Source organism: Cavia porcellus, unplaced genomic scaffold (genome assembly GCF_034190915.1).
Source record: "Cavia porcellus strain 051 isolate PalLab524CR breed Dunkin Hartley unplaced genomic scaffold, mCavPor4.1 scaffold_16, whole genome shotgun sequence".
NCBI classification, from domain to species: Eukaryota; Metazoa; Chordata; class Mammalia; order Rodentia; family Caviidae; genus Cavia; species Cavia porcellus.
In genome coordinates, this window is record NW_026947499.1 from 8,275,847 (window position 1) to 8,288,531 (window position 12,685).

Here is a 12,685-nt window from a genome sequence, read left to right on the forward strand (position 1 = left end):
CAGAATCAGTCAAATCAAAAGGATGGACATAATATATAATGTAAAAACAAAATACAAGGTGATCAACAATGGTTACCATAATGCCTCTTGCTATCTTAAAAAGAATTGCCTATATCATCAGTTATAATAAAATGGAACAAAACAGTGAAGAACAAAACCAATAAAACCAAAACATTGGAGACATTACAGGACTTCAAAAGAAAATACTAGTCAACTAGAATGGGCATCATAATGAATCTTATTGTCTTCACAGTTGTTGCCTATAGTCTCAAAATTGGTAATATCAAGCAAAAAAGAATAGAGTAAAATCAGTCAAAACAATATGGTAAGAGCAATACAGGGTTTCAAATCAAGTTAATAGGAAATCAAAGTGGGTTACTATAATATATCCTGCTATTTTTAATTTATTTTTCCCTTAATTAAAAAGATAAAAAAATAAATAATAAAAAAAGGAAAGGAGATTGAGATAAAAGAGGACATAACAACAAAACAGCACACGTCAGAACATAACCATTTAAGCAAAATAGTGTTTCACCACAAGATATCCTGACATAAAAGTAGTTACCATAGTGTCTCTTTCCTTGAAATCTTTGAGTATAACTTCGAATACTGTAGCATCAAACATATCAAGACAATGCAAAACCATTCAAGAGAATGACAATATTACAGGGTATTTAGAACCAACTAACAGAAAATGAACGATGGTTTCTGTATAATCTGCTTATCTATAAAGGTTTTTGTTTATATTATCATATATAATAAAGTCCAATATGATACAACATGTTAAGACCAATGGAGACAGAAGAACAAAAGCTTAATGGGACTTCAAAGCAAGATGATATTCAATCAGCACTAGCAATTATGATGTCTTGTTTTCTCCAAAATAGCTGTTCATACCATCCAACCTTGTCTGCCTCATTTCTGTTGAGCATTTTTTCTGTCATTAGTTGTCAGTTTGTCCTCTTCATTTCACTTTCTGTTCCATTCATTGTGGCCTCTCTGCCACTGTTTCTGGAATCTTGGTATTTTTCTTTTTTAGAATATCCTGCAGTATTCTCTGTAGAGTTGAATTGGTGGTTGCAAATTCCCCTAGTTCCTCTTTATCCTGGAAGCACCTTGTTTTTCCATCAATTTCTAGGGACAGTTGTGCAGGATATATCAATCTTGGCTGGAGGTTATTATCTTTCAAAGCTTGAATTATTTCCCCCCACGCTCTTCGTGATTTGATGGTTTGTGCCTAGAAGTCTGCTGTAATTCTGATGGGTGTTCCCTTGTAAGTGATCTGTTTCTTGTCTCTGATGGCTTTTAATATTGTGTTCTTATATTGGATTTCTGGAATTTTGATTATTATATGCCTGGGTGTAGCTCTGTTTTGGTTGTAGGTAGCTCGGGTCCTGTATGCCTCATACATCTGAGTATCTTTACCTTTTGCTAAATTAGGGAAATTCTCCTGGATTATTTTTGTGAATAGCCTTTGTAGTTCATTTGTTTGTGTCCCTACTTCTTTTATGTTCTTAATTCTTAAATTATAGATCCTCTTATCATCTTCTAGCCTTTGTATTATTGCTGTTTGTTTCCTTGTTATTTTTAAGTTTTTCATTTCATGCTCCCACATTACAAATCTGTCCTCCAGTTCAGATAATCTATCCTTAGTTTCTTTCAAGCTGTTATGCCAGCTTTCAATAGAGTTTTTAGTTTCTTGGTAATCTCTTTGAACCTGCTTTATGTATTCTGTTTTCTCTATCTTCTCCATCAAACACTTCTCCCCTTTTTTTCTGTTCTTCCATTCCACCATCTGTTTTTTCTTGGGCAGTACTTAGCATTTCTCTAACTATTCTACTTATATCTTTTTTTTTTTTTTTTGTCTTTTTCCTTTTTATCAGTACCAGGGATCGAACTCATGACTGCCTGCTTGCAAGGCAGGCGCTTATGCCGCTGAGCTAAATCCCCAGCCGTTCTACTTATATCTTGCTATATTTCATTAAATACTTCACTTTTGAACTCGTCTGTGAAGCTCCAGAGATATTGCTTTATGTCTATTGGTGCTGTGTCTGATATTGCATGTTTTCTGTCCTCATTCTCCTTTGCATTTACCTTTCCTAGATCAGTAGTCTCAGGATTGGGAACGAGGACCCTTTCTTGTTGCTCCCTCTTCCCATACTTTTTGTTCCTTCCATACAGGCATATATAGGAGGCTCAGTTTCTTTCTTTGTCCGTTACAGTTTGTTTGAATCTGACAGCTAGGTGTTCCCACCCACTACAGTGTACTAGGGAGACACAGACCTGGGAAGCCTCTGCTGGGCCTGCCTCTCCAAGTCAACCTACTGAAGGCTGCACTGCTAGGGTACACCACCAGGCGCTGGGACCTAGTTTGGGCTAGCCTACTGGGTCTTAGTCTGCAGCGTCACCCAGGTCAAGCGCTCCCCACCAACCCAATTGAGAGGGGAATATGTGACTAAAGTCACTGCAGCGTCCTGTTCTGGCTAGTCTGCCCAGTCCTGGAATGTCCTCTGTTGAAGCCTCCTAGTCTATGGAAGGGACCCCGTTCCACTCACTCATCGCAGGTTGATGCAGGGCTCCCTGCCAGTCCCTCTCTCAACTCTGTTAGCTGATTCCCGCTCTCAGAGCTTTTGTGCGCGTCTCTCTCCCTGCTGTGTTGCTTCAGACGCAGCAGCGGCAGCAGGAAATTCAAATCGCGGCTTCCAGTGGCATGGGTTCCAGCTTCCGTGTTGAGATTTTATCTGTTCCGGTTATTGCACCAGGATTGCATTTCCAGTTGGTTTCTCTCAGCTTAGTTTGTTCCTGGGTCAGCAGGGTATCTCTCCTCTTGCTCACACCACACCATTCCTGGATTCTAAGCTGGCTATGTCAGAGAGCCACCATAGCTGCTGTTATCTATCCGCCATGTTCTCCTGGAAGTCTCACCCACACCTGTCTTAATCCCAGCACTTGGGAGGCTGAGGCAGGAGGATTTCTGTGAATTCAAGATCAACCTGGTCTACACAAGGGAGTTCAAGACCAGCCTAGATAGCAAGACCTTGTTTTAAACAAAACAAAGTAAAATGCAAGAAAACACAATAGCAGCCAAAGAAAAGAAATGCCTAGAAATCAATCTAAGGAAGGAAGTAAATGATATCTACATTGAAAACTGTAGTACTCTGAAAAAGAAGATTGCAAAGGAGACCAGAAAATGAAAGATATTCTTGTTCTTAGGTATGAAGTACCAATACAGTGAACATGGCCTTACTTCCAGGATTGTTAGGATCAGAGATTGAGCTCAGTGGAGCAGCGCCTGCCTGGCAAGTGTGAGATCCTGAGTTCAATTCTTGATACCCCCTGAAAAAACAAAGACCAAAATTGTTATACTAATTTAATGCAATTCCAACCAAATTACCAATAACATACCTCACAGAACTAGAGAAAATAACCCTAAAATTCACTTGGAACCACAAGAGAACTACAATAGCAAAAGCAATAATAGGGAACAAAGCAAGGCAGAGGACACCACCACCTCTGACTTGAAACTACACTACAAAGCTACTGTGATAAAAACAGCATGGTACTGACCAAAAAAAGGCCCTGGGATCAGTGGAATATTGTAGAAGATGCAAAAACAACTCCAAACATACTCAGCCACCTTATCTTTGACAAGTCAAACACCTTCAATGGAAGGAGAACAGCCTCTTTAATAAATGATGCTGGAAGCCAGGGGTGGTGCATGCCTATAATCCCAACATTTGGGAGGCTGAGACAAGCAGATTGTTGTGATTTTGAGACCAGCCTGGGCTACAGTGAGCCCCAAGCCAGCCTGAACCGCATAGTGAGACCCTGTCTCAAAAAGACAAAAATAAATAAATACTGTATTGTTTCTCCACGAGAAACCAAAAGTGTAGATAAGGACCAAAATGGACGACAGTTATTGGGAAACGGGAGGAAATGTTCAAAGCAGGAGGGGGATAAGGAAGGGAGGAGGAGGAAAGGGAAGGGAATAGAAGAATGGAAACGAACTTTTGTGAATGAGGAGAAGAGGAGCTGAGGGGCAGTGAGAGAAATGGGGGGAAAAGCAGCAGGACGAGCCATGGGGGCCTGAGTTCCCTGTGGCGAACGCGGTCACTGTGTGCATCGAAAGTGTGCCAAGAGAATTCACAGACACGGAGAACGCCCACCCAGAGGGAAACGCGAACGGCTCACAGTGCTGCCCGTGACCGCAGCCGCTGGTGTTCTGTATGTGCTGTTTCCCAGCGGTGCAGCTGCGGCAGCTCGCGGTTCCCGAGCTCTTTATGCTGAGCTCCAGGCCTTGGAGCTCGGGTCCTGCTGTTTAAACCCCATGCTTACACCACGCCGCGCTGGAACGGGTGTAGTGTTCTGATGTCCATTTTATAGAAGAAGGAAACTGATTTTTTTCTGTGCATAGATCCATTTGCAAAAAGTTAATGTGGTCATGCACACACTATTTTGTGTTGGAAAATATATCATAGACCTTTTCCCAACTCATTAAATACAGGCAAAGTAGTTGGCCTGCACTTGTATTCTTTTTTTTTTTTTTTTTATCGGTACCGGGGATCGAACTCACGACTGCCTGCTTGCAAGGCAGGCGCTTATGCCGCTGAGCTAAATCCCCAGCCCCCACTTGTATTCTTTTATATATTTTTTTTGTCTCTCTGAGACAGGGTCTCACGATGCAGTCCAGGCTGCCCTTGAGCTCACTTTGTAGCCCAGGCTGGCACTGAACTCTCAGCGATCCTCCTGCCTCAGCCTCCCAAGTGTACCTGGTCTCTGCACCTGTACTGCTATGGGCAACCAGATTCCTTCCACTGATGAATACATCATTTATGTAAATACATGTATTTATCCTAAGTTCCTACTTATGAACTTTGGCTAGCTTTCCATTTTTCATCATAATGAATACTTCAATGAATAATGAAATCATAAAGAATCATAAATATTCATGATCATTCTCCTCGGTTAAGCTCCAGAGGGTAGATGAGCTTTGATGCGTGTAACCCACTTTGTCTGGGGGAAACGTGTATCAGTTTGTATTCTTTTCTGCTTCGTAAGGAAAGGACCTAATTCATTTTACCCTGTTCACTTAATTGTCAATTTGTTTAAATCTGGGCTAATAGTGTGTCTAAATACTGGCATCTTTCTTCCTATGGTTTACGTCTTTTTTTTAATATATTGACCCCCCCCAAAGCCTCACACCTGCAAGGGTCCAAGAGACCCTCAGAGATGTAAGAGACCCTTACAGATGCGGACCCAGGATCCTGAGAAGGATGCTGGCTCAGGAGCGAGGGGAGGTCAGGCGGGAGGGACCCAAGGCTTGGTGAGACCACAACTCCCAGGACGGGTGGAGGAGAGAGTGAGGGCACAGAGGCGGAAGGAAAACCGAGACGGGGAGACAGAAACTCAGGGAAGGGGTGCCAGCCATAAGGGTGATGGTGGAGCCACGCACGGCTCACATGCCTTTAATCTCAGCATGCAGGAGGCTGAGGCAGGAGGACTGCTGTGAGTTTGAGACTGGCCTGAACTATGTAGGGAGACCCTGCAACAAAAAACTAAAAACAAACAGCTGGAAAGCCAGAAAATGTGCTGGAACAAATGCAGGTATGCGCATTGAGGGTCGGTGCTGTGTTAACCCCAGGGGCTGTGACCAGCCTCAGCTCCCAGATTACCCTGGAACACCCCGAGTCTCCTGGCCTCACTTTCCCCACAGACCTCGAGTCCTCATCACTGGTCAGGCGGACTGAGCGGCTCTCGGCCCTACCTGTGTAGGAGGCTGAGGCAGGAGAATCACAAGTTTGAGCCCAGTCTAAGCAACCTAGTGACTTAGTAAGACCCTGTCTCAAAATAAAAATAAAGAGGGTTGGAAATGGTTTCAGAGAGGTAGAAGATGTAATTTTCCTCTGAGCTACACTTTTAGTCCCCCCCCCAGTCCTTTTTGAGACAGGATCTTGCAGTGTAGTCCAGGTGGGCCTTGAATGTACAGAAATCCTCCTGTCTCAGCCTCCCAAGAATTGAGCGTACAGGTGTGCACCACCATGCCTTATTTACTTAAATAAAATTTTCTGAGATGAGGTCTCACTGTGTAGTCCAAGCTGGTTTTGAACTCACTATGTAGCCTAGGCTGGCCCTCAACTCATAGTAATTCTCCTGCCTCAGCCTCCTGACTGCTGGGACGATAGGTAGTATACTACCATGTCTAGCTTTTTAAAAATTGCCTTTTTGGGGCTGGGGATTTAGCTCTGCGGCATAAGCGCCTGCTTTGCAAGCAGGCGGTCGTGAGTTCGATCCTTGGTACCAATAAAAATGAAAAAGTCAAAAAAATATATATATTGCTTTTTGTCTTTTTGAGACAGCATTTCCCTGTGCAGTTCAGGCTGGCCTTAATAGCCCTCACTGGCCTTGAACTTGCAGCGATCCTCTTGCCTCAGTTTCTCTAGTGCTAAGAGTTTAAATAATTTTAAAAAAATAAATTCAGTGTCCAAAATAGGCTTAGAGTTGAACACAGAGCCTTGCAGATACTGAGACCCACTCTAACACTGACCTATCCCCTGTCCCTAAAGTTCACCATTTAAGGGGTACAATCAAGTGGCCTCTTTGTACCAGGGATTGAACTCACGGCGTTGTGTTTGCCGGGCAGGCACTGTGCCACTAAGCTACGTCCCCGGTCCTCAGGTGGCCTTTGTCATGCTCACAGTAATGTGCAGACATTGAGACTGACTTCCAAAGCCTTGTCACCAAGCCCACAAGAAACCCAGCACTCGGTAGCAGTCTCTCCCTCTCTGCCTTCTTCTGCCCCTTGGAGGCCGTGCATCCTCTTTCTGTCTCTGTGGGTCACCCTCTTCCGGACATTTGACACAGCAGAATTACCTCTGGGGTGGTTTTCCCGTTAGCATTTTTCATTTAGCGCAGAATTGCTGAGCTTCATCCATGTAGTACCGTCTGTCTTCCTTTTCATGTCTGAATAATATTCCTTAGCGGAAATCAACAACATAGAGTTTGTCAGTTCTTATACTGAGGTACATTTGCGCTGAGTCCACTTTGTGGCTATTACAAACAATGCCGCTGTGAACATCTGTGAAGAGTTAGGTTTTCATTCTCTGCGTTGGTTACCACAAGGGGGATGGCTATGTCAGTTCTGTGTTAGACTCTAACCTCTATGTTTAATAGTTTGAAGACATGATAAACGTTTCCGTGGTGCTGAACCAGTCTACATCCTTACCAGCTGCGTGTGGGTCTTATGGGTCTTCCAGGTTCTCCCCATCCTTGCCAACACTTGTTACTGTGCAGTATTTTAAGTTTAGCCATCTAAAGCCGGGTGTGATGGCTCACGCCTGTAATCCCAGCACTCGGGAGGGTGAGGCAGGAGGATCATTGTGAGTTCGACACCAGCCTGGGCTACAAAGTGAGCTCAAGGCCAGCCTGAACTGCATAGCAAGACCCTGTCTCAAAAAAACATTTTTTTTTTTTTTGCCATCTTACTAGGTCTGGTTGTCCCTGTCTGACCCAGACCAGGAATTCAGTGGGAACCTGAGCTGAGTCTGTCACCACTATGAGATGTGACAACCACTCTGTGTGTGTGTGTGTGTGTGTGTGTGTGTGTGTGTGTGTGTGTGTAAAATCCTCCCCAGTGTTTTCTCTGATGGACTGGGCTGGTCAGAAACATCTTTAAACATGAAGCAGGTCGAGTGAGGTGGCATATGTCTCTAATGCCATCACTCTAAAAGGCTGAGGCAGGAGAATCACAAGTTTGAGCCCGTGGTGGTGTGGACAATTTAGCAAAAATACATATAGAAGCCCCGAGAACTTAGCTCAGGGCAAAGGCACTGCCTTCAGTACCTACCACTGCAGATAGATGGACGGATAGACAGAGAGAGATAGGCAGACAGATAGACAGAATGAATTTTGGCACGAACATCACCAAATCTAGCTTTCTTTTCTTTTCTTCTTTTGTTTTCTTCCTGTAAGTTCCTCAGACAATCATAGTAATAATACAGAAAAATTCTGAACCCTAAACCTTTATTTTGCTATTGAGACTATTTTACTAGAGCTTTTACCCAGTGATCTCAGTGAGTTGAACAGTAGTTTTCTTGGACACTTGTTGCAAGGCTTTGTGGGATGGAGGGAGCCAGGTCAGAGACATTTAGGAAACACAGGAGCCCCTCCTGTTTGCAGATTTGGGGGCAGAGTCTTGCTACGCAGTACAGGTAGGCTTTGAACTCGGTACATAGCCTAGGCTGGCCTCGAACTCACTGTAATCCTCCTGCCTCAGCCTCCCCAGTGCTGGGATTCCAGACGTGAGCCACAGCACCCAGCTGTCTGAACAAATTGATCTCATCTTTTCTCTGGGACAGTGGGGTCCCTCTGGGAAAATGTCCATTCTTGAGGCTGGGCTGTAACTCAGAGGTGTAGTGCTTGCCTAGCACGGGTTCATTCTCCTGCACTGAAAACAAAACAAAACAAAAACCACTCTTTTTGAAAGGATTTTGCTCTAAATGAGCCGCTGCAACAGAGGGAGGCTGGGAGGCGGAACCGAGGGGCCCTATCTTGAGGTCACCTTCCCCGCCGCTCGGCAATTTACCTGTGGCTCCAAATGAATTCCAGTGGGCTACCTGTGCCTCAGTAATGCCCCTTAGGCTCCACCCCAAACCAAGCTGCATGTATGCCCCCACACCACGTGCCCAGCAGAGAGGAAGGCCAGACCTCAGTGTTGGTGGGGGAGGGTTTCTCTCTCCCCATTCTTAAATAAAGGCCACTTTTATTTCATTTTTCTATCTTTTTAGCCAGGCGGAAAATTGTATCACTTTTTGTTCCCTAATTGACACAAATTAAGACCCTGAAAAAGCACCTTCCTCCCTCCTCCTCCGCACACACAGTGAATAAACTGCGTTCAGCAGTCTTAAAATGAGCTGATTATTAGAGAAGTTCTCTGGCAGTTACTTTTTGTTGTTCAAGGCCATCAAGAGTCTGAAAATACAGAGTGAGAGAATCGTGCAGTTTTTAAAGCTGAGTAAGTAACTCTCAGAAGTTCTAGAACGCAATGGAGAGCAGCAGCTCCCATGCTTTGCCTGGGAAAAGTAAAACCAGTTTGTTCATGTTTATTTGTTGTTGTTGCTGTTGTTCATGTATTTTGAGACCGTGTCTCATTACGTAGTTCAGGCTGGCCTTGAATTCTCTTTTTTTTGTTTGTTTCTTTTTGTCTTTTTCCTTTTTATTGGTACCGGGGATCGAACTCACGACTGCCTGCTTACAAGGCAGGCGCTTATGCCGCTGAGCTAAATCCCCAACCCCTGGCCTTGAATTCTCGATGATCTTCCTGCCTCAGTGTCCCAGGTGCAGGGTTACAGATATGTGCCACCATGCCGGGCAAAGCATCTTGAACATTCTGATAAAATTGGCCTCTCAGGGTTTGGGATGTAGCTGAACAGCATAAGCGTCTGCCTGGCACACGCAAGGCCCTGGATTTGATTCCTGGTACAAAAAAAAAAAAAAAGAATATGAAATTTGTTCAGACAAGAAAGGGCTAAGCATTCCTCCCTCAAAATCAGCTTAGGCCTTTGATCTTGTGTATTTTATATCCTGAGCTCTAGTAGAAATAAGGGTGTTATTAAAGGCTCCATAAAAAAGGCCATGGACATTTCCCATCCGTTTTAATCATCTCTGACACTCTGCCGAGTTAAATTCTGAACTCGGTTTATAATATTAGGAAGTTTAAGTCACAGCTGGTTCCAGTAAGAAGTGAAAGATGCATTGGGGAGAGAAAATTAGAAAGGGCTTAGGATGCTGAATCCGAGGTGAGGAAGAATAACCCACAAAGCTCTGCAGGTAAACGTTTTTATGATTAAAAATACAAAACCTCATCTCATTTATTCCTCCTGGCTCCAACACTTCCCTTTGCCTAAATTGGCAGAGATATAAGAATTCCAGGAGTGTTGGCACATGCCCATAATCTCAGCACTCTGGGAGGCTGAGGCAGGAAGACTGCAAGTTTGAACCCAGCCTGGGCAACTTAGCAACTTACTGAGACCCTGCTTTAAAATAAGAAAGGACTGGGGATGTAGCTCAGTGTGAAGGCCTGTGCTCAATCCAGGGAGAGAGAAACAGACAGACAGACTGACTGAGACCATTTTGCTATCTGGGGTACTTTGGCAGTGGCCTATTTCCCTGTATCCAGACTTTTTCTTTCGGTACCAGGAACTGAACTCATGACCCTGGGCTTGCCAGGCAGGTGCTGTGCCGCTGAGCCGCACCCCTGGCTGACCCAGACTTCCTGCCCCATAACTTTGCTGAGGAAACAAAGTACGTTTCCCACCTCTTGGATCTGTGTTGGCCTCTTGGATCTGTGTTGGCCTCATGTCTTAGCCCAAAGAATGTGGTGGAAGTGTCCCCCCTGGGCCAAGGGTTCAAGGGCTGCTTCTCTGGAGTCGTCTGTTAGAGGAGAGTCTTTGCGAGACCCCCACCCCACATCCCTGTCCTGTCCCCCACCGGATCACCCGGCAGCCACCCCGATGTGTGTGCAGCACGCTTGATCAGAGCTCATGTACCACCTCTGAGCCTCCATGGCAGCCACGTGGCACTTACCTTGCAGCAGGGCTCTGATCAGGGACACGGTTTGCCACGAGACATTTATCCAGTCTTACAGGCCCATGACCTGCCGTGAAACGTCTGCCACTTTTTTTTTTTTTTTTTTTGTCTTTTTTTCCTTTTTATTGGTACCGGGGATCGAACTCACGACTGCAGGCGCTTATGCCGCTGAGCTAAATCCCCAGCCCCTATGGCTGCCACTTTTACCAGCAGAGAAATGAGGATTCTGCAGAGGAGGCAGAGCAGTTTAGCAGCTGTGGTTCCCTCTGGCCGGCTCAGAGGGGCTGGGAAGCCTGGAGTGTGCTGTCATCCAGGGGGCCCGGTGGGGCTCGGCTGAGGAAATGACAAGACCTGATGATGGAAATGTAAAACTCAGCCCCACCTTGGTCACAGGGCTTCGGATCCTCCTAGCTGCGGGTGTCTACTTTGGAGGGCGTCATCCTGCAGGAAGTTCCTTTCCTAGACATGCGGGGCTGAAATGCTGTCTCCGGCCTGGGGACCCTGATGCATCTCAAGATTGATCGGGTCCTCCACCCCATCTTCTGTGCTGATGGAGCCTCGAGGCTCTGATGATGCTTTTAAAATCAAGGATGACTGGGGGTGGTGGGCTAACACTAGCCACTGGGAGGCCGAGGCAGGAAGATCACTGTGAGTTTGAGGCCAGCCCGAAATGCATAGCAAGACTCTTGTCTCAAAAAACCATCACAGAGGCAAAGTCAGGGTTTGTTTTATTCAGCAGGAGACATTTCCTCCCTCTTGGTCTGATTTGCTTGGATCATGAAGCAAACATTCATTTGCACATGCACACCCCTCTCTTCCAAGGAGGCAGTACAAGCATCTGTGTTCTGTCCCGAGATGTCTTGGCCCTGCACAGTTGCCACAAAGTGTGTGTGTGGGGTGGGGACTTCTGGAAGTTGGAGAGGTGATTAGCAGTGGGCAGGTGGCTTTGTGCTGGCTGGTGGTGGGGCTGTGATGACCTGTCAGCACTCAGCTGCTGGGAGGAGCTCCTAACAATCTAGGGGAGAAACTGCCCATCCGCACAGCTCTCCTCAAGGCGTGCAGCTCCTGGATACGTAAATCACAAATGCTATAGTCCGTTCACCAAAAAACATCCCGATCTTCGCAGCTCTTCAACAATTTCTTTCTTGTCTTATCAAGCAGTTCAGGCTGATCTTGAATGTATTTTGTAGCCCAGGCTGGACTCCAACTTGCAGTAATCCTCCTGCCTCAGCCTCCCAGGTGCTGGGATGACAGGTGTGCACCACCAACACCACACTCAGTGATTTCATAGTCATCACATTGCTGAACAGACAATGACCAAGTAGCCAGTGGAGTTCCTGGTCCTCACTGGAATGCAGTCACCCACATTCCCTGCTAGAAAGGATGGAGGATGGTGCAGTCTGGGAAATAGTCTCAAAAACTCAATTTCAACACAATTCGGGCTCTATGACCCCGAAATTCTACTTTAAAGTAAGTGTATAATGAAGAGGGGTTCGAGGTATAGCTCACTGGTAGGATGATCCCTTAAAAATCTGTACATGAACTATGTCCAACACGGTGCGTACTTATAATTCCAACTAGGGAGGTTGAGGCAGGGGGATCAAAAGTTCAAGGCCAGCCCGGGCCACTTACCAACACCCTGTTTCAAAAATTATTTGGAATGGCTGGAGAAGTAATTCAGTGCTCTCTGGGTTCAATCTCCAGTGCCACAAAAAGTATATATGTTTCTAATAGCACATAGTCAAAAGATGGAAGCAACCCACATGCATATTAACAGATGAATGGGTAAAGAAAGTGCTGTCCATACAATGGAATGTTATTTAAAAATTCATCAAAAAGCAGCTGGGCATGGTGGCTCATGCCTGTAATCCCAGCACTCAGGAGGCTGAGGCGGGAGGATCATTGCAAGTTCGAGACCAGCCTGCGCTACAAAGTGAGCTCAAGGCCAGCCTGAACTGCATAGGGAGACCCCGTCTCAAAAAAAAGACAAAAAAAAAAATTAATCAAAAAGCATGTAGTTCCAACACAGGCTACAGTGTGGATGAACTCTGGAAACATTCTAAACGAAAGAAGGCAGACACAAAGGATCGCACACTGTATG